General features: G+C 42.9%; 1 protein-coding gene and 1 pseudogene across 2 annotated transcripts in view; both read left to right on the forward strand.

Annotated features, from left to right (window-relative positions):
- The window catches only part of CTDSPL (CTD small phosphatase like), a 115,371-nt gene that overhangs the window by 14,270 nt on the left and 73,542 nt on the right, over positions 1–27,559 (forward strand). The gene's annotated exons all lie outside the window — the stretch shown is intronic.
- LOC119004043 (uncharacterized protein C3orf38 homolog) lies at positions 1,926–4,590 on the forward strand (annotated as a pseudogene).

A 27,559-nucleotide genomic window follows, 5' to 3' on the forward strand; every position in this document is an offset into this window, starting at 1 on the left:
CTCTCTGATTTTGACCACTCTAGGTGTGTCCTATAAGCAGAATCATACAGTATTTGTTTTTCATGATTGGCTTATTTCACTTAGTATGATATGTTCAAGGTTAATCAACATAGCATATGTTAGAATTTGAGGAGCTGCCATACTGTGTTGCCCAGCAGTCAAACCATTTTACGTTCCTACCAGAGACACCAGGGTTTCGGTTTCTCCCCATCCTCACCGGTACTTGTTTTATGTCTTTCTCATGGTGACTATCCCGGTGGGGGTGAGACGTTAAAGACGCATGTTGAAGAGCAGAAATTGAGATTTATTTGTTTGCATATAGATGTCCAAATGTGTCCACACCAGGTGTTGGGAAGACCATTCTTTCTCTATTGTATTGCCTTTGAACCTTATTAAAAATCAATTGACTGCATATGTGTGGGTCTATTCTGGACACCTCTCCTTAAATTTTGATCAGCCTTCTTAATGTGAAGCAGTGTTAAGCTTAATATAGTACCAGCACTCCCTCGGAAGTAAATTTTGGGTTCATGATTTAAGCAGAAGAGAAGATCAAGACATTTTACAATCTGGCAGGGCGGACTTATTCTGCATTTTGCAGTGGAGGGCCGGGGGTGGGGGGTAGACTCTGAAAGATAAAATCTATGACTTTTTCCAGTCTTTTTTTAGGAACTTACCCAAACAGATTCTGTACAGTATATCTTTTCCTCAAGTTTAAAACTAGGGCTGAGAATGTCTTTCTAATCATGTGTATTCTTCCACAGGAGGCTAATACTAAAGTACAAGATAAGCTAAATAAGCATTTGAGTTTAAAATACAGTCTCCTGCAGTTATACAATAGTAAAAAAAATAGTGACTATCTTGATGGAGGCTAAGAGAACAAAGGAATAGAATATCACTAGAGCAGAAACAAATGGTCTGAGGTCCCAGCTCTCCAGAGAGGGCCTGGGCTCTGGAGAGTGTGGGGACACCACCCAGGCCGTCCACGAGTGTCTGCGGAGGAAGAGGAAGTGCTGGTACTGCCTGAAACTGCAGAAAGGAGCTGCGCTCATTCACTGGGTCCCTTGAGTTCTTTTGCCACCAGTGAAATAAACCAGGCATGACTTTTCTAAGAATGAAATCCTCGTCCAGGAAGTGTGACCCAGTTTGTACAGAGATCAAAGTTCCGTTTGCCACTAATGTTAAGACATCACTTGGAAAACCATGTGGATGGTGATCGGAGTCTCCGAGATGGGACGAAAGGCTGGGCAAATGGCTAACGTTGCTTTCCGTCTTCCTGCCTCCTGGCCAGGCTCTCGTTCCAGTGCTGCCTTGGTGAGGCCGCTGGGTGTGCGTGTCTAAAGCACAGCTCTGATCGCACGTGCTGCCCCCGGACCAAGCTGTCTCTCAGTGGTTGCCCAGCGGCCCCAAGATGACAACATGACATCTCACTGCCTGTAGCCTTCCCGGGCTGACTGCAGACCACCTTCACAGCCTCCCCTCCAGGCACACCTTTCATACTGTAATGGACTACTCTCGGAGCAGGCTGTGCTTTTCACTCCACTGTGCGTGTACTGATCCTTCTTCCCAGATTGCCTTTTCCCTCAGGTGCCTGGTAGATTCTTAGTCACCCACTAGGATCCAGTTGAAGCACCACCTTCTCTCGACACCTCCCCACACTGCCTGAGCAGGATGCAGTAGAGTGTGATGTTCAAGGCCATAGGCTTGGGTTTAAATTCCAGCTCCAACACTTAGGCGTTGTGTGAACTTTAACATGTTATTTCATCTCTCAGGTTATTATGAGGATTAAATAATGAATATGTATTGCATAGTACATATCAAAATATATATGTGTTTAGTAAATGTCTAATTTGTGTATTCAGTAAACATATATGGTGCAGCCACTGTGTGCTTTTCATTTGTACCAGGTGCTTGGAATGCACAGATGGATGAGACTGGGCCAGGTATTTGAGGTGCTCAAGTCCTTTAAGACGAAGGTATGCAAAGTGCCATGGAAGCTACCACTTATTTTGTGACTGCTGTATGCCATGCACATTGCACGTGTATCCCATTCCATCCTCCAACAACCCGAAGTTGTAGGTGTTACAATTCCCATTTTATATCTGTGAGCACCGACTCTCGGAGAGGTTACATGACATGCCTGTATGATATGGGTGTGTACCTATCAACTCGTATAGGCAGGAGTTAAACCTAGTCTGTCTGACGCTGTTAAAAGGAAACCTAAGAAATATTTGGGGAATATTATAAGCCTGTTGAGAGTTACATCTTGAAAGGCACAACCATATTTTTCCAAAAGATGCTTCTTTCTACTTCTGCCAGAGGCAGCGTGAGTTCTGGGGCTTACCCAGGTCGACAGGCCACATCATCTCACAATCCATGTTCTATCATTTGTATGACAAATTCTGTTTCCTCGAATCTTGCTATTAACTTGTAAGCCTCTTCCATATTCACTTGTACACTTGGAATAGTAATAATGAGAGAACTTAAAGTTTATAGTAAAGGTCAAGAATGCAGTGGCTTTTGTCCCTAAACCTCTGGAAGAAGGGACAAGCTTCACTCATCACTTATACACTATATCTAGGTGTATGAGTGAAAAGTAAAGCTTTAAGATGGTTTTAGTTTTCCATAACCAGCTCCCTTGTGGAAGGTCGATGTTCTCGGTGCTTCCCTAAAGTGAGATCCATGGGACTCTGCCCGGTCCTGGCCAGTTGGAACGCCACATCCTGATTGACCTCACTGGCGGTCTCGTCTGCCCAAGGGTCTGGAACACCCAAGGCACTCCAGCAGGGAAAACCAGGAAGGCACTGCCAGTGCCTATGGCCAGGGCGCTGGCCCCTGGGGCCTAAAGTAGCCACATTTTTGTCTTTTTCCCCACTTCCTGGGGGTCGAGTTGTCAGGGCTCAGCTACCCAGAGAGAGAGAGGTCTGCCTAACCTGCTCGGCCTGCTGGATAACAAGGTCATGGCCCTTATGCAACACTATCACCAACTGCTCGGGGCAGCCTGAGGCCCACCAAGATGCTATTTGTGCAGTATTAGTGTACAGTCAAAAAACGCACAGAGATGTCATGTTTAAGTACTTGACATCACAAGGGGTCTTTATACCTCAGCTACTAAAAGATACAATCTTATCCAGCATGCAAAGGATTCCTGGATAAAGCAGTTACATCTGAAACTGAAGACCACATCAGAGCCAGTTAAGACCTCTGAGGACATTAGAGTCTTTCAACAGCAGGAGAAAGAGGATTTTAAAAAGATGAAAAAGTTGATTTTCGTCAGGAGAATTCTGTCACTGATTCTTTGAACATCTTCATTCTCAGAATTCTTTTCTTGGATCACCTCAAGGTGAATGGGGCCACAGCGCTTCTGGCATGATGTCAAGCTTGGGTTTTATTACATCGCGTCGGAACAAAGTGTGGTAGACTCTCAAGGAGCAGAAATTGTGAGTCTTCGTCTGCTGCTGTCCCCAGTGAAAGAAGATTTTTCTCAGTCCCAACCTTGATTTCCCGTGGGCTGGAATGTGCTGCCTCTCCCCCATGGCCTGGTTATGGCTGCAGTTGCCGGGACTGTGCACCAAGGAAACACTGGTTTGGGCATTGTTGAACAAATTTTTGGACTCACCTGCAGTCCTTTTGTGGAGAATACGTGGAAAATCAAATGTATCAACCTGAGACTCATTGGAGAGGCTGCCCTTGTTCCTGGAGCATCAGTGGAACCAGCTACAGCATTTGAACCCAGTGCCCTAGAGGCCTTTTATAACATAATCACTTTACGTGGTGTGGACGAACTACAACATGAAGGAAGGCGGGCACTGGTTAGTGGGGCTGGAGACCAGGCTCTGTGTAATAGAAACGCATTCGTGAACAGAAGAGAACTGAGTTTAGCTACCCCTCGAAGGCAGCAGGGTCCAACCTTTTGGCATCTCTGGGCCACCCTGGAAGAAGAGTTGTCTTGGGCCACACATTAAATATATTGTGACACATAATCACAAAAAAAATCTCATAATGTTTTAAGTAAATTTACAGTTTTGTGTTGGGCCACGTCCACAGCCACCTGGGCTACATGCCACCGCGGCTGCAGGTCAGACCCCCTGCGAGCATTGAGCACTGTATGTCTGCACAGAAACTCTCCCAGATACTAACGTGGACATACTGTAGTCAAAATATCTTTTTTTGACTACAGACTGACATATTATGTGAATACCTACCTCTTTCTACCTGAGTTGCAGCAAATATTCTGCGTGCTTAACGCAGTTCATCAAATAAATCTCACTGTAGATGTTTTTTAAAAAGATGTTTTTAGAATGAAAGGGTGCTAAGAAGGCTTTTAAAGATGTTTGAATCCCGTTTTACTGGTCATAGTTATTAGTGAGAAACACAGACTCCAGTTACACTATTTTAGTTGGAAAGGAGTTTGTCAAAAAAATTACAGTGGCTTGTAGATAGAGCTTCTCTTATGGCCAAAGAATCAAGTTTTGCTGTTTCACAGCCTGGAAAAAAAATGCTTAACTACACCTTAAAACTATTCCAGTGACATATACTGCTGCCCCCACCTGCTGGTGATTGAACTTAGAAGCATCAACATAACAGTCTTTATACTCCCTTAAACCTGCTAGGGGCTAAATAAAATAAATAAAAGAAAGGCAGTTCTTATAGGTGTATTTGGTTCTATTTCGATGTGCACTCTCTCAAGGAGCTGAACTGAGATCTAGTTAAAAGAGGTCCTGTAAAAACAAAATCCAAATGGAGGCATGTTTAAACAATGAAATCATGTATGGCAATGAAAAAGAATCAACTGGAGCCAAATCTATTAATAGGGCTAAAATTTGTAAATGGGATGTTGATCAAAAAAAGCAAGTTCCCCAACAGCACATACAGTGGGATACCATCCATACAAATTTTGAACACTTGCAGAAATTGTTGCTATATAGAGTGTGGGTGTGTGCATACACTGGGAAACTGGAAAAACATCCTAAGGAATGATGAATAACAAGTTCATGATAGTGATTATTTCTGGCGGAAAGAGGAAAGGGGGTGGGATCAGGGAAGGAGACACAGGTAGCTTTAGCTGTATCTTTAATGTTCTGTTTTTATTCACTATTTTCTTGAGACTTAGAGTGAAATGTAAAGGTATGCTGGATCTGAGTAGTTGCTTGCCCACTATACAGTTGTTTGTTATATTTATTCTCTGTAAGCTTAAATATTCATGATGTAAAATGTTAATCCTAGACTTTTGAGTATTAAGATACATTTTAGCTGGGTATTAATATGTATTTTTTAAATATTATGTTGTTTTTACATAGAGATCAATCCGAAAGAAGTGGTAAAAGTGCAGTTACTGACTTTAGTTGGTTCCTTTCCCTCTAGGAAAGCATTCAGGAAGATAGCCAAAAACCTCGGTCACTGAGCTTTCCAAAGGGGCTTCATACAGTCCTCAGTGCTAGCTCAGGCTCTGCCAGGTATGCGAGCTGGGGCCAGGTCACACCCCAGTCCTATTATGTTTCTCTCAGGTGACCTTCCAAAGGATGTCATGAGTGCTTGGTCTAGAGCCAGGTTGACTCTGTGTAGAGTTCTGCCCACAAAAGTCCGTGTTGGTTTAAAATGTTCTATTTACAAATGTGTAGTCAAATAGCCTGGGTGTCATCAAAGGAGTGATTTGCTTGACTTGCCAATTCTACCCTGTTATCATGGGAATTTATTTTGGGAATAAAGGAACTGAAATGTTCAGTCAAGTCCTTTATAATAAGCAAAGTGAAATCTCATTGGAAGGAGAACAAAGAAATGTGTGAAATGCAAAATCAAGAGAAGTCATCTTAAAAGAAATCAACTGAAAAAATGTTTGAAGACTTGGGATGTGCCTAACAGAGAGTGCCCCCCCCCCCCCCCCCACGCACTNGGCCCCCCCCCCCCCCCCCCCCCGCAAAGGCTTTGAACTGATGGGATTTCCGATTGGACTCTAGCTCTGGCTGCCTCCAGCATTGTTTTTGTTTGTTTGGTTAGTTGGTTGGTTGGTTGGGGTTTTTTGTGTGTGTGCAGTAATTTTCAGCCTGGCATCCACAAGTCCCTAAGGGGTCTGTGAATAGACTTCAGAGATTAATTTTTATTGACCTCTAACTAAAATTTCAGTTATGGAGGTAACAGGCAGCAAACCACCATAGTATCTTTGTCTCTATTGTTGACACTATTTCAGATGTCCCCATTTTCCCTTGCTTTGCCCACCTCCACCCAGCTTCCCCCACCTCAGGCCATCAAACCATTGTAGTAAAAACAGTGCCAGTAACTTTATCATTATGTCCAAAACAGACTGGACTGGTCTGTGATTTTCTTCTCTTTACATCTCCTTGTGAGGTTTTGGTGTCAAGGTTATGCTGGCCTCAGAAAATAAACTGGAAAATTATATTCTCTGGAAGAATTTGTGTAAGGTTGGTGGTGTTTCTTTCTTAAATATTTAATAGAATACATTGGTGAAGTCTGGAGCTTTTTTGGTAAGAAAAATTTTAAACACCAATTTAATTTACTTAAGAGAGGCAAGACTATTTAGATATTCTATTTCTTTTCAAATAAGTTTTGGGAGGTTTCTTTTTCCTAGGAATTTATCTATTTCATTTACATTTTCAATGCTAATTTTAACTATTGATTTGAGAGAGAGAGAAAGGAAGGAAGGTGGGGAGAGAGAGAGAGAAATATCAGTTTACTGTTCCATCCATTTATGCATCCATTAGTTGATTCTTGTATGTGCCCTGACCAGAATTGAACCCACAATCTTGGCATATCAGGAAAATGCTCTAACCAACTGAGCTATCTGGCCAACCTCTTATCTTTTTTTTAAAGATTTATTTATTAATCTTTAGAGGGAAAGGGAAGGAGAGAAGGAGAGAAATACCAATGTATGGTTGCCTCTCATGCTGGGAACTGGTCTGCAACCCAGGAATATGCCCTAGACTGGGAATCGAACCTCAATTGTGTGGTTCGCAGGGCCACGCTCAATCCACTGAGCTACACCAGCCAGGGCTCCAACCTCTTATCTTTTTAATGACTGTAGTAATGCCATCCTCTTTTTAATTCTTGAAATTAGGTGAAATTTTGAAACATTAAGAAAACTTAGGATTCTTAAGGATTTAGGAAAATGACAACAATTAATAGGAGTTTAAATTCGTACAGTCTGGAAGACTGTTTTGCAGTGTCTATCAAACAGACTAAGTATATTTTATTTATCCAACAACCCCTTTTAAAGAATTCGCCATAATTAGATAACTTCACAAGTGCCAAAAATATTGAGCACAGCATTATGTATAGCAGAAAAAAAAACCCACTTGTAAACAAATGAATAGAGAACAGGGAAGTGATTATGTTATTTACGTTCACTAGAATACCTTTCGTTGTTTCAAATCAGATGCTGTTGACATGGAAATGTGCTGCGGAAATATTGTTGGCTACCAAAAGCAAGGCCTGGAAGAATGTGTATAGTGTAACCTCTTCTGTGTTAAACACGTACTTCTATATGTGAATTGGTACATAGAGAATAATTTGCAGGCGCGCTCACCAAATCTCTAACAGCAGTTTTCTATGAGGAGTAGGATGTTGGGTAATAGTTATTTTCTTTTTGCTCTTCTGCATCGTTTAAAATGTTTGCATGAACATGTATCACTTTAACAAAAATAGCAAAACTTTCTAAAGAACTTGGCAGTAGCAAGAAGATGAGAGGGTGTTAGGGGAAGGGAGTGTCAAAGCATTTTTCTTGCATGATGGAGGAAAGCTTGAAGTCTACAAGAAGGAAGGAATCATCAACTGAGTAAATCCTTTAGAAAGACAGGGAGGCCTGGACTGAGACACAGAAATTAGCCTTAAAGGGGCCTGTCTCACTTTTCTTTCCAGAAAGGGGGAAATGATGATTGGAGGGATGCAGACGTTCACAGCTGAAGAGGAGGGAAAATGAGAATGTTCATAACTCAGGGCTGTCAATTTCCTAGTGAAACTGGAGGTGAGACCGTTTACCAAGAGTCGGGGAGATGAGAGTGGATCAGGGGTCTTGAGGACAGTGGTGAGGGTCTCCAACAGGACTGACAGTAGCATTGGGATTAAGTGGGGTGTGGACAGCTGAGCAGACCCCGGGCCTTGCTGAACTTTCGTAAAGGAGCCCCAGGGTGTGCTGGGCAGTTATTCTCTGGTTGGTACCAGGCTCAGTAAGAGCTTCAGAGGGTACTGATGGGGGCAATGTAAATAATTGGCTTTAGAAGCCAGGATGCTTGTCAGGAAGTGAAATTGAGAATGTCCAACAACTGGATGTTTAGTTGGAGTATGGATATCCAAGAACTGAGAAGACAGCTGTCCATGGTGAAAATAGGGTTCCAGAGTTTGACGTGTTACTGGAGTTCTGGTGGACGTGAAGTTCTGCTAGGCAGGCGGTCACAGGCCTATGGGATGATCTGAGATGTTGAGAAGGTCAGGGGAGTGTGCTACTGGCAGCATTTCCCAAGGCAATGACAGGAATTCTTTTGGAAAAGATGTTGAGGCGGGTACTACGCAACTGGCCTCGAGGACGGAAAGAAAGCTAACTCCTCAGAGAACGTCCCATGAAGAGAGAGGTGGCGTCCTGGTCTGGAGCCACTGTGGGATAGCAGGGGTTTTATTGGCCTCCTCTCCCAAGGCCAGGATTCTGGGATCCCCTTAGGCAGAGAGGCAAAGCCAGGTTTGCGCTTCAAGAAGCTGGCAGGAGGAATGTCCAGAAAAGGAGAAGGAATGATCTGCAGAAGCTGAGGGACAAGAAGTGTGGGGTACAGATAACTTGATAAAAAATATGAGAAAGGGGTTTCTTAAGAGAAACCAGACTAGCGAGAGGAAGAGCTAAGCTGCAAAGGGGTGGAAATTCGTTTGCTGGTTTCCCAAAGGAAATGCTGAACTGTTTGTTTCTTTTTCTTATCACAAAGCAGTATCTGCTCACTACAGAGAGAACAGAAAATACAGATAAGCAAAAAAGCAAAACAAGTAAACTGAAAGAGCCATAAAAACTACCCGCAATCCCAGGGTCCTGGAGTTTTTCCATTGACGTGTTTTCCCTGTCCTGTTCCCACTGCCACAGATCCAGGTCAAGGCCGCATCATCTCTAGAATAAGCTTGTCCTCTGGGTCACAGATGTCTCCCTAGCCAAGCCACCACACCTGCCCCAGCCTGCCCCCTCACTCTTCCCACCCTGCACCCTGCACAGGCCACGCCGTCGTCTTCCCAAAACACCACGTCCCACTGTCACTTCTCTCTTCAGTTTCTGTAGGACACTCCATCCCCTCCCTGGCTTTCAAGGGCTTCTGTCACCTGAACCATCTTACCTCCCTACCCTGCTTCCAGACCTTTTCCTTCCCACAGACCTGCTTTATTTCCCCCCAACTCACTTCCCCCACATCCTCACATCCGGTCTCTCTTCCATCACCGTGATGCCTGCCCTGTCTTCCTAACCAAGGCCCAATCCAGATTCTCCGCATTGTCAAGGCCCAGTGCCCTCCTTGAGCCCATGCCGACTGATCTCTGCCCTTCCAGGTACTCGCCTGACCCCTCCTTTTAGGACCTCATCTGCTCCATGTGAGTAGCAATTCAGGTATGGTGAGTATACTTAGGCACACTTAGGTAGGAAGCACTGGATTCAGAGCTGGGAGGAACCTAGTCCCCCAATCTTACTGATAAGGAGCCTAAGATTCACAGAGGCCAAGGGACATCCCCAAAGTCATCCAGCAAGCTATTAGTAGAACTGAGATGAGCTCCTGGTTCTCAGACCTGAATGCTACTAGTTGAGTTGAACATTAATTTTAAAGTACGGCTTTCCGCTGATGCCTGACGGGAAACCTGGGAGACCTGAAGCAGTGGTTACCAATGTTTAGAATACGTCATAATTACCTGGGGCTATTTCTAGAAATCCAGACTTCTAAGCCCAGTAGTGGAAAATCCTGATTCAGTAGGTCCAGGGTGGGGCCTAAATATCTGCATTTAAAACAAAACAAAAACCTCCCCAGATGACCCCAATACAAGGAGCCCACAGATCACCCTCTGGGACCCAGAGGTCACACCTTTGTTTCTGCTTCCCTCTTGAGTTCCTGGTTACTGACCGGATGGGCACGGTTAAGCTTTTCTGAAGCTTCCCGTCCCGGATGCAGGTTTGGGTTACCCCACCTCCAGATTGCCATCCAGAATGTGACCGCAGCAGCTCACCGCTGTAGCCTGTGTACCTTCTGCGGCTTAGACTGGCCTGAGTCCAAGCTGCTGTCCATCCCAGGAGCCAAATTATTTTTCAAGGTACTTTGGGGCATACTTTGGCAAAACATTGAGTGTAGTGGAATTCTTGTTGGAAACAGCCCATTTGCCAAGATGTTTCTGAGCACCTTCTGTAGTGTGGGTGCCCAGCCTCTGTGGTCCGCCAACTGCCTGTGCCGCAGGACACCCAGGTATGTGCCTAGGGCTGCCCACACGCCAGCACACATAGCCCTGCAGCAGAGTGACAAGGAGGAAAGGCCGTTTGTGTCGTGATTAGGGCGAGATTCTGGACACACTGATTGCCCGGCTTTGTATCTCAGCTCCACCATTTCTGGCCGCATGATCTTTAACATCCCTTTGCCTCTGTATCCTCATCTATCAAGTTAGGCTGAAACTTATCAAAATAATATAATTATAGTATTAAAATAATTCCTGTCACGAGGTAGTTGTGATAACAAATAAATGCATGTATATCACGTGATACAGTGTTTGGTGCCTGGTAAGTGCTGAATAAGGGATTGCAATTAATACAGGTATTTCCTGAAAACTGTGATGGATTAATGAGACTCTAAAGGGGTGACTCACTGTTCTCTCTACACAGTTACCAGTCTGCAGGTGTCAGTTTGCCCCTTTTACATGAGCGTAGATCAGAGGAATGGCAACTAGTGTGGTAATCACTCTTCAAAATGTTTCCTAAACCTCTGAAGACAATTGAAATATGCTAGATATTTTCTAGCAATAAGGTCAAGCCTTGTATAACTTAAGAAATATACAGAAGTTCAGCGTTTCGGCGCTGTGATAAGGCAGCAGTTACATAACAGGCTGCAACCACGCCGATGAGCAGAACCGAGGGTGGGAGAGCGGGTGCTTTTAAAAGATGTGTTACTGCTGAGTGAAGGGTGTGATGGATGGGGGACATGGCAGCAGCTGCAGGCTTCATAAAAACTGATTCAGGGAGATTCATGCACTCCCCGAGCCGGTTTTCGGGGCACGTGTTGGCTTGACAGCAGGAAGAACAGCTCCCGACATTCACTCTCAGGCTAACACCAATGGGAGGTATGAAAGCTTGTCTTGTGCTAGCCACCTGGCCAGCATTTTTAAGCTAAAACTAAGATTGCATCCATCTCTAGAGTGACACGGAGCTGAATCACTCTCTGAAATCGTATGTGTCCTCCATCTTTTCAGTAAAAACTGAACTTGTAGAGTTACCAAAGCATCAGCTCCCTGCATCACATCGCTGGGTTAACCTTCCTGGTGCTTCGGACTCAGTGGCGCCATCCTTTGGATCCCGAGCACAGGAAGGTGCTGGGAAGCAGGTTCTCCTGGCTTATTTCTGTTTGAGCATGCGAGACGCTAGTCCAGGAGCGCTTAGCAAGTGATCTCAGGTACTAGCCACTAAAATACTAGGAGTGCCCTGTTTGATTTGTGCAATATTTCTTTAAAGAGGACTGACAGACTTAGATAGACTGCTTGGTGCTTATCACAACATAAGGCTCAAACTTGTAGAGACCGGAAAGCCATTTTGTTTCTAGAACCATCTTTAGGCCAGGCATCATCCTCATCTCCTGCTAGGGGCCAGAACAGTCATTTGTTGCCCAAACAAGGGTTCTTTGGACCCAGGGATGGGGAGAGTTCTAGAGTAGCTTGCTGTTGGCTGCAGCAAGAAGTTGCTGTGGAGTGAGTTCCTGGGGACAGATGAGGCCAGGGAGGCCTTGTCGGACTGAAATCTGTAATCGTACCTCTAGGTCTTAAAATAAATAACGTTTAAATATTTACATTGAAAGCAAAATGTGAAGTGAAGATACTCTTTTTTATTGCTGTCTATCCAAGCAACGCGGGGATCAGAACGCTGGCTCGATGGCTGGGCAGCAGGCACTAGCCAGGAGGCCCTGACTAGCTACACCTTATATTTACTGACGCAATGCCTCCTTCATACTGAATATGGACCACACGGTGCTGTCCGGGAGGGATGGCGACTGGGAAGTCCCGCTGGGCATATGTGCCTAAGGCGTTATTTTGAATATCAGACTTTGAAATTTTTTATAATAAAGTTTTTTCACGTGAATATTTGAGAACAGGAAGGAGACCTTGGAAAATAAAAGTATAACTAACTTAAATTACTTTTAAGTGTAATGAACGGACAGAAAACAAAATCACTGAGTTTCCAAAAATAAACCAAAAAGAGGAACAGATAGAAAACAGAGGCAAAATAGTAAATAAAAATTTTAAATGGCATGTCTAGAAGTTTTAATAGCTGACTAATAGAAGTATCATAGTGAAAGAACACAGAAAGTAGAGAAAAGGAAATTATCGAAGAAATAATAAAAATATATATTTCAGGGCTGAAGATCAAAACTCTATATACTGAAAGGTGCTTTAAATCTGGGGCCTAGTCCCATGAATGAAAAGAGTAAAATAGCTTAACCCATATCAAGGCATATTATCCTCGACATTTAAACCTCAAGACAGAGTGAATTATAAAAGCTTGGAGGGGGGAAAACTTGTCACAAATGAATGACAGAATGCTATTATAACTTCAGTATAGAGAACTAGAAAATAATAGAACAAAGTCAACAAAATTCCAAGAGAAAATCATTTTCTTTCTAGAACTTTATATTCAGCTGAACTTCCAATCAAGTATGAGTGTAGAACAAGGACATTTTTAAATCTGCAAGCACTCAAGATTTTGCTTCCTGCTATTCCTTCTCTAGGAAACAGCCAGAATAAGTACTTCAGCAAAATGAGGAAATTAAAAGGGGGAGAAGACCAGAATTCAGAAAGCAGGGAACCAACACAGAAAAATAGCCTGGAGAAGCCCAGTATGTATAAAACAGGCCCAGTTACTGTGGAATTAACAGATTATCTGATATATTTGGCTCTTTGGAAAATAGCATTTATGTATATTGGTAATTCCGATAGAGTGTTTAGGAAAATTCAAGTGTACGTGCATAGGAAAATAAGCAAATGAAAGAAATAGGAAAGTGTTAATTCAAAGGAAAGCAATGTCAGAGTAAACTCTGGTTTTTCAGCAAACAGTTCTTTGTCATAGTAATGTAAAGGAAGGGGAAATGTGGTAGATTGGGTAAAAAACTAAAATCTAAACTATTAAAGCGGGAATTTAATAGAGGATAAATAGATAAACCAGGAAATGGCAATATCAACGTATTATTTGGTTTATAAAAAGCTAAAATCATTGGAAGTGTTTTCTTCAGCATAATGTTTTTTGATTTCAGTATTTTTGAGCAGTTTGACATAAAATGTGATTTTGTTTTCTTTGATAAAAATGAAAAATAATTTTAAAATAATGTGAAAGGTCAAAAGTTTGACCATCAATGGGCAACTCAAACCTGCGTCATCTAACAAGCTTTTGCCGCTGACAACACCACCATCATGGTGGATGGGAGCGCACCGACGAAATCTTGAGCAAATCTAGGCTCCCTTCTCTAGGTTCTTTGTCACAGGATATATCCTCCCTTGTCCTTTGGCAGGTGACTGGGCTGTCTGTTGCCAGAGTCATACCAAGTTACAGATGAGGTTAGAAGGCTGAGCAGGGTGCCTGCCTCATAACAGGAAGGAAGGAAAGAAGAAGAGAATCCCTTTACAGATGGATTTAGAAAACAATTCGCCACTTTGCTCTTGAGGCAGGCAGCCTCAGGGAAATTCTATCTGAAATGCACCAACCAGCTGAATATGGCATCAAGTGACGGTTCACCTTCTTTACTCTCTGAAGCTTGCTGGTATGACTCAACGGTGTGTCTCCAGGCCCTCAAGCGGCGGGTGACCTTCGCTCCAGCCACCACCATTGCTGACTGCTGACTGCAGCCTATAGGGCTGGGGCCTCGCTCGGTCCAGACTAATCCATGCTTGGGCTCACTGAGTCTGGTTAGAATTGGACCACCCAGATCATGGCGATATTCAAGCAGCCATTCACTTCTCTGGACCCTGTTCCTGTTGACCTGCACCCTCTGAAAGAAGTGATTGTACAGGGAGGAGCCTTGCTAATTCTACACGCAGGTGTGCAGGGCACCAGGCCAGACACAGGGTAGCACGCAGCTGTTTGTGTAGACTGGTCTGCATCAAAGCCCAGACTGTCCTCCCGTTCCCGGCGTGGGGTGCCGGTTTATAGTGGAAACTGTTGTTCCAGACTCCTGGGTGGGGAGGGCTTCTTGTACTTTCAATCAGTTGTAGTCTAACCTGTTTATGGGAGCGTTTTCCTTTGAAAAAAATTACACAGGCATGTTTATTATATGCTTATAACAGATGGAAACAATACAAAAGTGTGTTAGAAAAAGGATAGCATATACGTATGTTCATAGTACATTTTTGTACAACATATATATGTATATGTAAACACATAAATATAACATGTACACACGTATTTCACAACTAAGACTACATGTGTATAGTTATTCAACAAAAGCAAGACCTTACCTATGAAATGGAACTTGTTTTTTTTATTTACATGTAGATATCTTTTCATATATAGGTTTGCCTCGTTCTCAGGAATACTCTTTATACAGATACACTTTGATTTATCTCAGTTCCCTACTGATGAGTATTTAGATTCTCCCAGACTTAGGATATTATTAATGCTACAATAACACTCTTCACTCTGAAGTCAGGCAGCCTCAATTCAGACTCACATACCCCATTTTCTTACGTTGTGTCCTTTAGCAAGTTATTTAAAATCTCCGTGCCTCAGTTTCCTGATCTGTAAAATGGGGATAAAATTTTACTCACAGAGTCCCTATGAAAGAAAAGCTAAGTTGGGTAATGTGTATATATATCTAATGCACTTAGCGTATTGTAATGACAGCTGTCATTTATTGAGTGCTTACTATCAGCCAGGCACTGCAGATAAACAAATATCACACTGGTTTTATGTGTTAGCCTTATAACATATTTTTAATATCTGTAAAGGCATCGTTATTATTAAAATGACATTAGCTATTCCTGTTCATTTACTCCTCCAGGTAAATTTCTAAATCAACTTTCCACCTACTTCCCATCAATATGACAAGCTATTTTTTTAAATCCAGTTGGAATTTTGAAGGGTATATCTACTCTTATAAGTTGTCAGAGTGGAATGACCCTTGGGCTTGAGTCAGAGAGAACTGGATGTTCACGTGGTGTCCTTCCAAAGCCACACAGCCATGGGAAGTTCGTATAAATTCTCTGAGCAGCGGTAACTTTCCTACCTGTGAAATGGGAGCGACGACCCTCACAGGAGTGCGGGGATACTATAAGAAAGCATTACGACGCTGCCTGAAACTGAACTAATGCACTTGCTTCAGAGGCAAGGATTCTCACTTTATCTCCTGGCCCTTTGTCATCAGCACCATTTTCAGTGGCAACTGTAAGATGATCGATCTCCAGTGAAAAGTGTTTGTGTACGAGCAAGAGCAGCAGTGTGTGCGCAGGATGAAGTTTAAGGCCCCTGCTTCCTGTGCTCGGCGAGTGGAACGTTTATGACCAGTGAAGATTAGCCAAGAGGGAGGAAAGGGAATTGGGACAAACACAGGCCATTCCGCTGTGCAGGCATGTGCCACCAACCGTGGAGTGGACTTCCTGCTGCAGGATACAGCTGACCTTTGGAGAGTCACTGTCTGGGTGAGGCTGCCCGTTCGCAGGATAGAACACAGCTGTTGTTCAGATGTCAGAGGCTGGTTAATAACTGTTGGGCAGTTAGCTTGGGATGTTAACAGTTGGGAAAACAGTCTGCTTCTAGGTTTAAGGAGGGCCGGTATGAAGGGGATCTTTGTTTTGTGTGACCAACAGGTTGTTTGGTAATCCTTCTTTGAACAAAAATTAACACTTAGCAGCAGTTTTAAAAAATATTAAGAGAACTCATAAAAGAGCAGATGTGCAGCAGAAGGTCACACTTCCAGGGCTCTCTTGGGCACTATTTCTGGACTAACAAGTCCAACAAATGTGTTAATTCAGGTTGAGATTTCTAATGCAAATATTGACTCAGTCTCAATCTCTGCAGTTAATTCTCCGACTTGAATGTGTTCTTTCAGGATGCCTTCTCCTATATGTTTTCTTTCCTCCTGCCTAATAGTTTGCCCACCCTTCATTTTCAGCTCTTAGCAGGTGAGTTTTTAATGGTCAATTCTGAATTTTTTCTCTAGGTCTGAAAAATGCGTAGAGGAATGAATTTAACTATTCCTTCATTTTCCTAGTAGCATAATTGCAGAAAAGGAGAAGAAGAGACAGACACTTGAATCCAGAAAATCTTGGCAAAATGTAAATGATTCTCAGTCTTAGATCTGAGTACATAAAAATAACTTCTTACCCACTATTCAGTAGTAAAGGAAAACTGAAGACAGATTTTGTTGATTCCCCCAGTTCACATGATATTTTAATTAATATTAATTTAAAAACATGTGTTTTAAAGTTTCTATAAACTGGTATGCAAACTGCTACATGGCTAACTTTTAGTATAAAGTTGAAAGTTTTGACTAAAACATGACAAATATAGTATATATTTACTTCACTTCATTCTCAAAGGGTATTTTCACTGGATATAGAATCGCTGGTTGAAGACTTTTTTTTCCAGATGCTATCATACCACCTTCAGGCTTCAGGGGTCACCAGAATCTTCATTATCTGTATGTAATGTATCATTTTTCTCTGGTAACTTTTAATATTTTATTCTTTTTATATTTTGTTTTCTTTGTATATATTCTGCTTGTAGTTCATTGAGATGCTTGAATCTGTAAATTTAGGTTTAATACCAGATTTGAAGAATCAGGAGCCATTATTTATTTTTCCACCCCATTCTCTCTGTTACCCTTCTGGGCCTATAGTTATACCCACGGGAGGCTTTTCAGTGTCCTAGAGGGCTGAGATTTTGCTCAGTTTTTTTCCAAATCTTTTCTTTCTTCCATTTCTTCAAATTGAATATTTTCTCTTGGTCTATCTTGAAGTTCACTGACTTGTTCCTATATTATCTTTATTCTGTTGAGTTCATCCAGTGATTTTTTTTGAAAGTTTTATATATTGTTTGTTTGTTTTAGTTCTAGAATTTACAGTTGGTTCTCTTTTATAGTTTTATTTTTGTGCCCAGGTTTCCTATATATTTCACGTATTCTTTTATGCCATTGAGCATAATTATAATAGCTGCTTAAAAATATTTTCTGCTAATTGCAACATTCAGGTTATCTTGGAATTGTTATTGTTTTTTTTTCTTGAGTTCACGTTCCATTTTCCTATTTATTTGTTTAATTTTCATTGTATTTTGAACACTATTATTATGTTACAGAGACTCTGGATTCTATGCCTCTGAAGATGTTTATTTGGGAGCAGGGTGAGCTGTTGTTTATTTTGGGTTTTGCCTTAGCCAGCAATTAACTTAGTTGAACTAAAGCCCCGGACATTGCCTCTATGGCAGCACCTCCGTCCTTGGCTCGGTCTCTTTATCCTTCACTAGTTGCTTAGAGGCCGTTGCATGCATACATAGGAGTCATCCAGCAGTCTAGGCAGGGAGCGCTTTTACACTGAATTGGAGGCTCTTTCTCTCCGACTCCATACTTACTGGGGTGCCTTCTTCACTTTCCAGTGGCTGTGGTTGTCCCCAAGTCTGTCCCCCAGATACACATGCTTTCAGTTGGGGCTTCAGCCACCTAGTGTGGCACTGACTACAGCCTGCCAGTGGGCCAAAGGCCATAAAGTTGAGAAACGCATCTAGTTCTTTTGCCGTCTTCCAAGTGCCAGCCCTCCTCCGGAATCAATCTAATTTTTTGTCTTTCTGCAGTGCCTTTAAGTAGTTGCTTTTTGTATTTGTCTCGAGTTTATAGTTCTTTTCTCCAGGAGAATCGGTCCCTGTAGGAGCTTACTTGACCATCCCGGAATTGAAACCAAAGCACACTTTTTAAAATTAAATTTATTGGGTTGACATTGGTTCCAAAAGCACACTTTTTAAAGAACAGTTAAAATGCAGGCTGCTCCTTCTCATAATTAGTTTAGGTTGGCACTGTATCTGTAAATACAGAAAGACATGGAACTTGACAACTTCTAAAGGAAACTGTTCGTGTTGGGTCTTAGTAAACAGTACTACTCGTAACGCCCAAATAGGAAGCATAGTTCATTGTGCTCTTCAACCTATGAGTGAGGCACTAAAAACATCTTTGTCCTGTCATTCAGTCACAGCTTTTTGCTTCATTCAAGCCAAGTCAAAGTTGCCTTGCAGCCACTTAGATGCCAACTTATGGAAGTAAAGGGAGGAAGGAAACATTCCTCAATCAGAGTTGGAGATTTTTCCTGTCAGCAATTGATTGAACAATTATACCAAAAAAAAAAATCAGTAAAGGCATAGGTATGGATGTAAACCTATACTACATTCAGTGGGCACATTCTTTTCGAGTACAGATGGTATGTTTACCAAGTTGCTCAAATGCTAGACCATTAGACAAATCTCAATACACTTTGAAAATTTGAACTATTTAGAGAATACAGTGTATCCTCTGACCACAGTGCAATTAAGTTAGAAATCAATAACAACAATATACCTTGGGAAAAACCAAGTATTTAGAAATTCAACAACACGCTTGTAAATAACCTATGGTTTAAAGAAGAAATCATAAAGGTATTGGAAAATATGTTCAGCTAAATAATAATGAAAAACATCAGAATTTTAGGGTGCAGCTACAGAAGTATTTAAAAGAAATTTTATAGCATTAAGTGTTTGTATTAGAAAAAAAGAAAGGTCTTGAGTGTGTTATCCAATAGAACTTTCTGTGATGATAAAAGTGTTCTGTATCCACATTGTCCCATCTGGTAGCCACTGACCATGTGTGGCTATTGAGTACTTGAAACATAGCTAGTGCAACTAAGGAATTGAATTTTTAATTTATTTAATTTAAACTTAGATAACATGCATGTCCTTCTTACTACTCATTTTTAATATATATTTAAGTGGAAACCTCCAGTTACTATACGAAGGACATGGTAAGAGCATAAATTAGTAGGAAAAATAGAAAAAAAGTAGAGACAATTCATAAAACCAAATGTTCTTTAAAAGATCAGTAAAAATTATTAAATATAGGATAACATGCAAATTATCAATATCCAGAGTAAAAAAAGGGTTATCAATCCTACAGACATTAAAAAATTAATAGGGCTGTGTGATGAACAACTTTATGCCAAAAACTCAATAACTTGGATGAAATCTATACATTCTTTGAAAAATACAATTCATCAAAACTGACACAAGCCCTGGCTGGTGTGGCTCAATTGGAGCATCATCCCATGCACCCGAAGGTTGGGGGTTCAATTCCTGGTCAGGGCTCATATCTAGGTTGCAGGTTCAATCTCCAGTCAGGACCTGTATGGGAGGCAATCAATTCATGTTTCTCCCCACCTCTCTCTCCCTTTCTCTCTCTCTAAAATTAATAAACATATTTTTAAAAATTCAAGAAACAAACTGACCCAAAATGAAACAAAATAGGAATAGCCCTAGTCTATAAAAAAATCTAAGTCAACATCAAAACCCTTTCCACAAGTAGTTTGGAAGCCCCAGACGATATTGGTAGGAATGGAAAGTGGTAAGAACACTCTGGGAAAAGTCATTTTTCATTCAACTAAATATATATCTCTTTGACCCAGCCACTTTACTCATAGCTGTTTATGCAAGAGAAGTGGGAATGTATGTTGACACAGAAAACATGTGTAGCCTAGCTGTCCCCATCAATAGGAAAATGATAAACAAACGTTATAGTCATACAATAGAAGACTATTCAGCACTACTACAGAGAAAATTACTGCTACATGCAACAACGTATGTGAAACTAGTAAACATTCTGAGTAAAAAAAGCCTTCCACAAAAAGGTATATACTTTGTGGTTCCATTTACATGAAATTCTAGAACAGGCAAACAAGCCCATAGTGGGGGCAGGAAACAAAACAGTGTCTCCCAATGGGGGAGTGAGGGCTTTTTTACTCAGATGTATATTTTTGTTTCTATAAAAATCCAGGAAACATACACTTAAGAGTTGGGCACTTTATTAAATCTAAATTTTACATACAAAGAAAATTAATACTGAATGTTAGTTAATGATAGGCATGCTGAATTATTTAGGGGAAGTAGAATGATATCTGTAGTTTACTTTGAAATACTGGGTTGGCCAAAAATTGCATCTGATTTTTTTCCCATGGGATGGCTCCAGGAGGGCTTAGTTGTCTGTAACTTCATTTGAAACAATTTTATTAGACTGCATTGTGTCAGCTGTCATATCAGCATGCATTTTTTTAAAAACTTACCAAAGTTGGTGAATTTTGTGTAGCCATTTTAATCTTGACGATGGAAGAAAATACACATTTTCAGCATATTATGCTTTATTATTTCAAGAAAGTTAAAACCACAACTGAAACAAAAAAGATTTGTCCAATGTATGGAGAAGGTACTACAATTGATCAAACATGTCAAAAGTGGTTTGTGAAGTTTTGTGCCGGAGAATTCTCTCTGGGTGATGCTCCGCAATTGGGTAGGCCAGTGGAAGTTGATAGCAATCAAATCGAGACATTAACTGAGGACAGTCAGCATTATACCATGTAGGAGATGGCCGACATACTCAAAATATCCAAATAAATAATTATTGGTGAAAATGAAAAATGTCACTTTCATCCTACGGAAAAAAACTAAACAGATTTTTGCCTAACCCAATACATCAAAAGGATTAGATGGACTGATAGATGGATAGAGAACAGATATGTGTTTGGAGAAGTGATAAAGCAAATATAGTAAAATGTTAATGGTAGAACCTAGGTGGCCTTAAACGTATGTTGTTGTATATTTGAAAATTTTCATAATAAAATGTTCGGAGGAAAAAGTGTGCTTTCAATTTCATATACCCAGAATTACTGAAGTGCAGGTAGTTGAATCTTCATTGGCACCTACTTTTATAGACCAGAAAAAATGTGTAATGAATACNGATATGCGTGTGGAGAAGTGATAAAGCAAATATAGTAAAATGTTAATGGTAGAACCTAGGTGGCCTTAAACGTATGTTGTTGTATATTTGAAAATTTTCATAATAAAATGTTGGGAGGAAAAAGTGTGCTTTCAATTTCATATACCCAGAATTACTGAAGTGCAGGTAGTTGAATCTTCATTGGCACCTACTTTTATAGACCAGAAAAAATGTGTAATGAATACATTTGTTCTCAGTTTCTTGAGAGCTACTATAAGCAAAAGACTGGAGTAATGACTATGAATCCAGCATTTTCCCTGTCCTCTGGAAGCTTGCGATCTGAGGGATAGAAAAGAAATACACAAATTAGAGTGCAACGTGAGATACACTCGCTAATAGAGATATGTTTGTTCAGGAGAGCAAGAAGAGCGTGTTAGTTCAGAGAAACCATGGAGTCTGCGAGGAGGAGGAGATATTTACGTACAGCAGGACAGAGGGTTTGATGGAGGAGACAGTATCCCTGATTCACCGAGGGGCCTGTGCAGAATAGTTTGGAGAGACGTAAGATAAAGCTAGATAGGTGGAAGACATTGTGTCCTTGAGCAAGAGAGGAAGATGGGTGTTTCAACAGTAACGTCACTTATTGGTCCCTAGAAATGCTGGACACCCAGGTGGGAGCCCTGCCCCCACTCACTGTGAGGCTTTGTTCCAGTAACGTCCCCTTTGGAGGGGAACCCAGGCCCAGACTTTAAATTGAGAGAGTTAGGTTAGCAGATCTCCAAGGTCCCCACTGGTTCTAGCATTCTCTAATCAGATGGCTACTTTAAAAACTTGTTGCCCAGATTAAATATTTCCCTTCACAGTGTTACGTTGCTCTGTTAGCCAGCTCCTTTATAAAGTCTGGATTGTACTGGTAGGTATGGATATGTTACAGATTCCATGTTCAGAGTGGCGGACTCATAAGCTGTCGCTGTGTGGTAATCTTGTTTTTCACAGAGGTGTAACATTTCAAGCTGTTGAACTTTCACCTTATGAAAAAAACGACTGTGTCTTTAGACTAGATGAGGGTCAGAGGGGAAGCCTTACGGCGCTTGTCTCATGTGGGATATCTAGTAGCTCTGCCTGTGTCACAGAGGAGTCCAAATAACCCAAACTTGAGATGAAACTCTTTGTAGAATGCTTGTATCATTCTGGCAATTCCCAAATGCAAGGAGATGAAACCTTAAAATTGTACAGGACAACACAATTTCCTCTGTTGAAAAGAAAATCTATTACTACATGAGTTTTTCATAATGCTTTTATCATTACCTCTGATGTACTAAGTATTTTGATCTTTAGCCCAGAGGGGAAGAAAGTCCCAAACAATATATTAAACCATTGGGTGAGTGATGAAAAATTAACTTTTCATCTCTAAGCATCCCAGTCTAGCTGGACATCTGTGTTGAGAGTGAAGACAAGATGCTGGAAATACTGTTACTTTCAGACCCCACTAGGGTCAAGTATTGATGTGAGGAAAGAGTGATAGGCAGAAAAAACTGTATGATGTGGGAACACAGACCTCTGGGAGGAGAAACAGGAAGAAAGGTGGCCCACTGCAGTCCCGACGGTGAGTTTGCCATTGCTGTGGCAGTGTGATGACTGGCTCAGACCCAGTTCCAGAGGCACGAGCTTAATCCGTGGTGGAGGGCCGGTTATACAGAGAGCTCCAGTGCAGGGGAAACGTGTTTCTTAGTATCCCGTTCGCTTTTCCTCTTATGAGGGTGGAAAACCATGTGCTGACTCCGTCGAAACCATGTGGATGAACACCAGGCCGCACTCCTCCAAGTGTCCCGTGTATTTGTGCTCTGTGAATTGGGCAGAGGTGGTTAGCATTCAGATCTATTGCTGGAATGAGTCCCGAGCAATTTCAGAACCACCAGAGCCTTTTACAAAGAGCGTCTTCTCTCAGGGAACCACAGAGTGGTCTTGGGTCGGAGCCGCTTCAAAGGAGTAAGGGATGCAGCTCCAGACCCCGGCCCCACAAAAGAGAGGAAGGTGCTTCTCTTCTGCTGGGAGGTGGAGAGGACACATCAGGGGCTGTCTTCCATTTCCAAAATACTTCACTGACATGTGCGCTTTCTGGCTGTTAGCAAACAGCCTGTTTTGAGGCCAGATATCCTGTCCAAATAATAAAAACTGTGTTGCAACTTCTATCACTCACATACTTTCGCCTCTCCTCAACATATTTGTAAGGGTTTTCCTTATGGCCATCAAAGGAACTATAGAAATCTTAGAATTATAGAAAAGTGTGGAGACCAAAAGGTCATCCATAATATCGCAAATGAAAGAAGTTAACCAAGTTATTATAGCTTTTAAGATTTTCCCTCCTGCCCTTTTAACTTGGTTACATATGTATATGCATAAATGTCATCAGGGGATCTTGGGAAATATGCCACATGGATAGTTTAATGTGCCAGCTATTTGTCACACAACAAGAATTTTTCCATCAGAAAAGATGAAACACTGCCGTTTGTGACAGCGTGGATGGGTCTTAAGAATAACACGCCAAGTGAAGTAAGTCAGCCAAAGTTAAGGGCCATATGACTTCACTCATCTGTGGGATATAAAACTGAAAGCAACAAAGGAACTAACCATGAAAATTCACACAAACTCATGGACACAGACAGCAGTGCAGTGGTTACCAGAGGGAAGGGGGGTGGGGATGGTAAAGGGTAAAGGGGCCGAATATATGGGGACAGGAGACCTGACTTTGTGTGTGGTGGGCTCATAGTGCAACATACAGATGATGTATCAGAACTGCACACTTGAAACCTACGTGATTTTATTAACCAACATCACCCCTGATAAAGTGAATTTTAAAAAAGAATTTTCCCATGTTATGAAAACCCTTAGAGAATCTCATATCTAATGACTACAGAATATTCCATTTTCTGGGCATGACGTCACTTTTTGAAATAGTATCTCCCTGTTAGACATATAAGTTGTTTCCATTGTTCTGTTGTAAAGGTGGCAATATCCATTGTTTTAGGAGATACACTTCTGTGTCTGGGGAAGGAGGAGAAATGTGCATTTGCTACGGTGCCTGATGCCCCTTCCTGAACCTGTTTAGCCCTCTGCTTAGGGCCTCTGTCTGGCTTTCTGTGTGTGCTCCAAGGGGACCTGGGTCCAAATGGAGGGGGCAAGGAGGGAGTGCTCAATCTACCGGTTATGCCAGAGGTCATTTTTTATCTGTGCTGCTCTTCCCGGGGGACAATCAGGCTCCAGGAATGGGAGTTGATCTCAGTGGACAGCTCCTCTGCTCCCAGTGTGCCTGTTAGGACAAAAGACCTAGCCCTTCCCCACTCTCTCTTCCTTTTTCTGGGTTCCCATATGTCCTTGGTCTGAGGTCTATGGTCTCCTAAATCAGGAGCTTTAAGTGGCCAGGCCTAATAATAATGGTAATAACAGGGTCTTATAGGTATTGGGCATTTGCTATGCTGTGTCAGGTGCTTGACACATATATACAGCATCTTATTTAATCTGCATACCTCGCGCTCTGAGAGCAAGAGATAGTGTGCTGAGAAATAAGCAAGGGGGGCTCTGGCGTTGTAGACCTTGGGTTCTCGGCTTCGCTGTGTACCAGTGGCTCTGTGACTTGGGCAGCTGTTTCGTTTGGGAATGCATTCAGCTGCAGACTTCAAGAGCGGCTCAACAAGTAGGTGGTTCTTTTTCAGCCATAATGAGGATTCTGGAGGGAAGCCAGCCCAGGGCTCATACCATGTCCTGAGGGACCCAATCTCTCACCTCCCTCCCGGTGCCATCCTTGGCATGCAGCTTTCATCCTCATGGTTCCAGAGTGGTTGCTGCATTGTGAGACCTCGTCTCTCAGTGATCCAGGCAGGAAAAATAGAGAACGGGAGGCAGGCAGGGGCAGTTCAATCAAGAAAGCAAAAGCTTCTTTTGAAAACCTCTCAACTTAGGTCTCATTGGCCAGACTTTGTCACATGGCCTCCTAGCTGTGGGGGGCTCTGTGGGAGAAGTTTTATCCGGGCACATTGCCATCCCTAAAGAAATCAGGGTTCTGTNAGTGGCTGCTGCATTGTGAGGCCTCGTCTCTCAGTGATCCAGGCAGGAAAAATAGAGAACGGGAGGCAGGCAGGGGCAGTTCAATCAAGAAAGCAAAAGCTTCTTTTGAAAACCTCTCAACTTAGGTCTCATTGGCCAGACTTTGTCACATGGCCTCCTAGCTGTGGGGGGCTCTGTGGGAGAAGTTTTATCCGGGCACATTGCCATCCCTAAAGAAATCAGGGTTCTGTTAGAAAGAGAGACAAGGGAACGTTTGATGGGTTAGCAGCCATCACCGTCTGTATCAGCAAGTCACTTGATCTCTTTGAAGCTCAGTTATTCCTCTAGTAAAAATTCCTCCCTAATCTAGCCAGGCCCTTTCAGTTTATTTCCAGTTTGCCTCAGAGTAGGGAGCCCCTTGTGGGAAGGAAGATTCCCCGGGGCCATGGGCAAACTCAGGCCCAGGCCCCAGCAACACATAGTCCACGCACCATGGGTTTTGTGTACTTCCCAGTGGGCCCACTGACACCTCATTGTTCAGGGGGTGCCGGGAGCTCTGGGGACTCCCTGTCATGCCATCACTTTAGAATCCGGCATCCATGCTCACCACCCAAGGGAGTCCTCCAGGCACGGAGAGCTGGCCTCTTGCCCACCTCCTTCTCTTGCTTCTGCTTCCCTCTCTCCTGCCTCATCCCAGCTCTTGTCTCTGCTGCCACTGCTGCGTCTCACATCCAGCCCACCCCCAAAAGAGACAGCGCCCAGGTTGGCCGGTCACTACTCCGTAAGGAACACCACAGTCAGGCAGTCTTATACCAGGCCACCCCAGTGGTCACCGACTGGTCATCCTTCAGCCACAGAACACATTGTGACTTCTTTCCTCAACAGAGACAGATGGCTGTGGCAAGTGCTAGTGAACCCCAAATCCTCTCCAATACTGCACCTCAGAGAGCCTCAGGTGCCCAGGGCTGCACACGTCCAGGGGCACCATCCGTAATAAAAATGGGGGTTGTTTTCCAGAAAATGCCACTCCCTGAGGTTGAGTAGCAGGGAAGTACAGGTCCCAGGTGGGCCTCAGTGGTCGTTTGAGACCATTCGAGATGGTGGCAGGCTGCCTGTTACCTGGCAGTTAGAGCCCCAAGCAGCGGCCCGGGCCACTGGCATACTAACACCGGGCACCGTGGACAGGGTGGGTCCTGCGAAGGAATGAGAGGAGGATGTGGGAAAGAGCAGCCAATCTGCTGGCCAGCATTCCTGAGCAGGACCTTGTCATTTGAAAAGGAAGCTGCTGGTAGCCTCATTCCTCTTTATCCCAAGCTGCTGAAAGGTGAGGGACATTTGTCAGGACAAATGAGGGAATGTTTGTGTACAGATTTTGAACCGGTGACTCACTTGAGAGGCCTCCTTGGTGCTGTTATCACAGCTGCTGCTGCTGCAAACAGCTTTGAGCCCCGAGGTACCAAGCCGCCCTGGAAGGCTGGGCAGCGTGTGGGGCAGAGTTGTTTGGCGACAGAGGACGTGAGAGCTTGCATTCAGCACTGGGGGAAGGGGCCATGAGGAGGGTCGATGAATAAAGCTTATCCATTTCCTCAAGAATCTTTCAGATATTTGTGTAATTCTTGATGCAGACAGAGAAGAAAAAGCACACCTGACCCCTGAGTGTCAAACGCAAGGGTCAGGCAAGGATGCCTTTGTTACCCAAGAGTTATGACAAGGTTGTCTAGGTGAACAATCAGCAAAGGATATGTCAGACCTTCTGCACTAGGCTCTTCTTTTGGGGGCTAGGAGTTAACTTCATAGCAAACCACTTACAAGTTCTCAAGCCTCTTGAGATGGAAGCCCGGTAGCTCCTCCTCCCTTGTCCACCCTGCGTTTGTACTTGCGCCCAGAGAAGCCACAGTAGGCGGGGAGCTGCCGCTGCTAGGGTAGAGTTCTTACAAAACTCACGGGCAGCTGCTTCTGGCTGGTCAAGGTCCCCAAGCCAGCTTTCTGCTGCCACTGCCTCTAGGTAACTGGTTTGTTCCAGCAGTACATGTGTGGGCCGTGACAGTGTAAACAGAAAATAACCAGATGGCACCGCCTTCCTCACAAGGTCCCTGCCACACATCCTGTGGCTCCAGGACTCCTCCTGCAGCCTGCCCTTTGGGCTGGACGGCTGTACAGTAAAGTCTTCTTAACATGAAGAATTCTATACAAAAAAATTGGCTCCATGGGCTGGCTGCCCCGGGCTATCAGCAGAACACTGAAGCTCTGAGCTAACTGGATTGTGTGATGTTCGCGTGTTAGGCAGAGAAGAAAGCCAGACTGCTGAGCAGAGCCACCCTGGATATGGTTCTTTTTTTTGGCTCTTCAGCTCTATAATTCCCTTTGAGGGT

This window comes from Sturnira hondurensis, unplaced genomic scaffold (genome assembly GCF_014824575.4).
Source record: "Sturnira hondurensis isolate 20B ecotype Veracruz unplaced genomic scaffold, ASM1482457v3 Scaffold0019006, whole genome shotgun sequence".
Classification (NCBI taxonomy): domain Eukaryota; kingdom Metazoa; phylum Chordata; class Mammalia; order Chiroptera; family Phyllostomidae; genus Sturnira; species Sturnira hondurensis.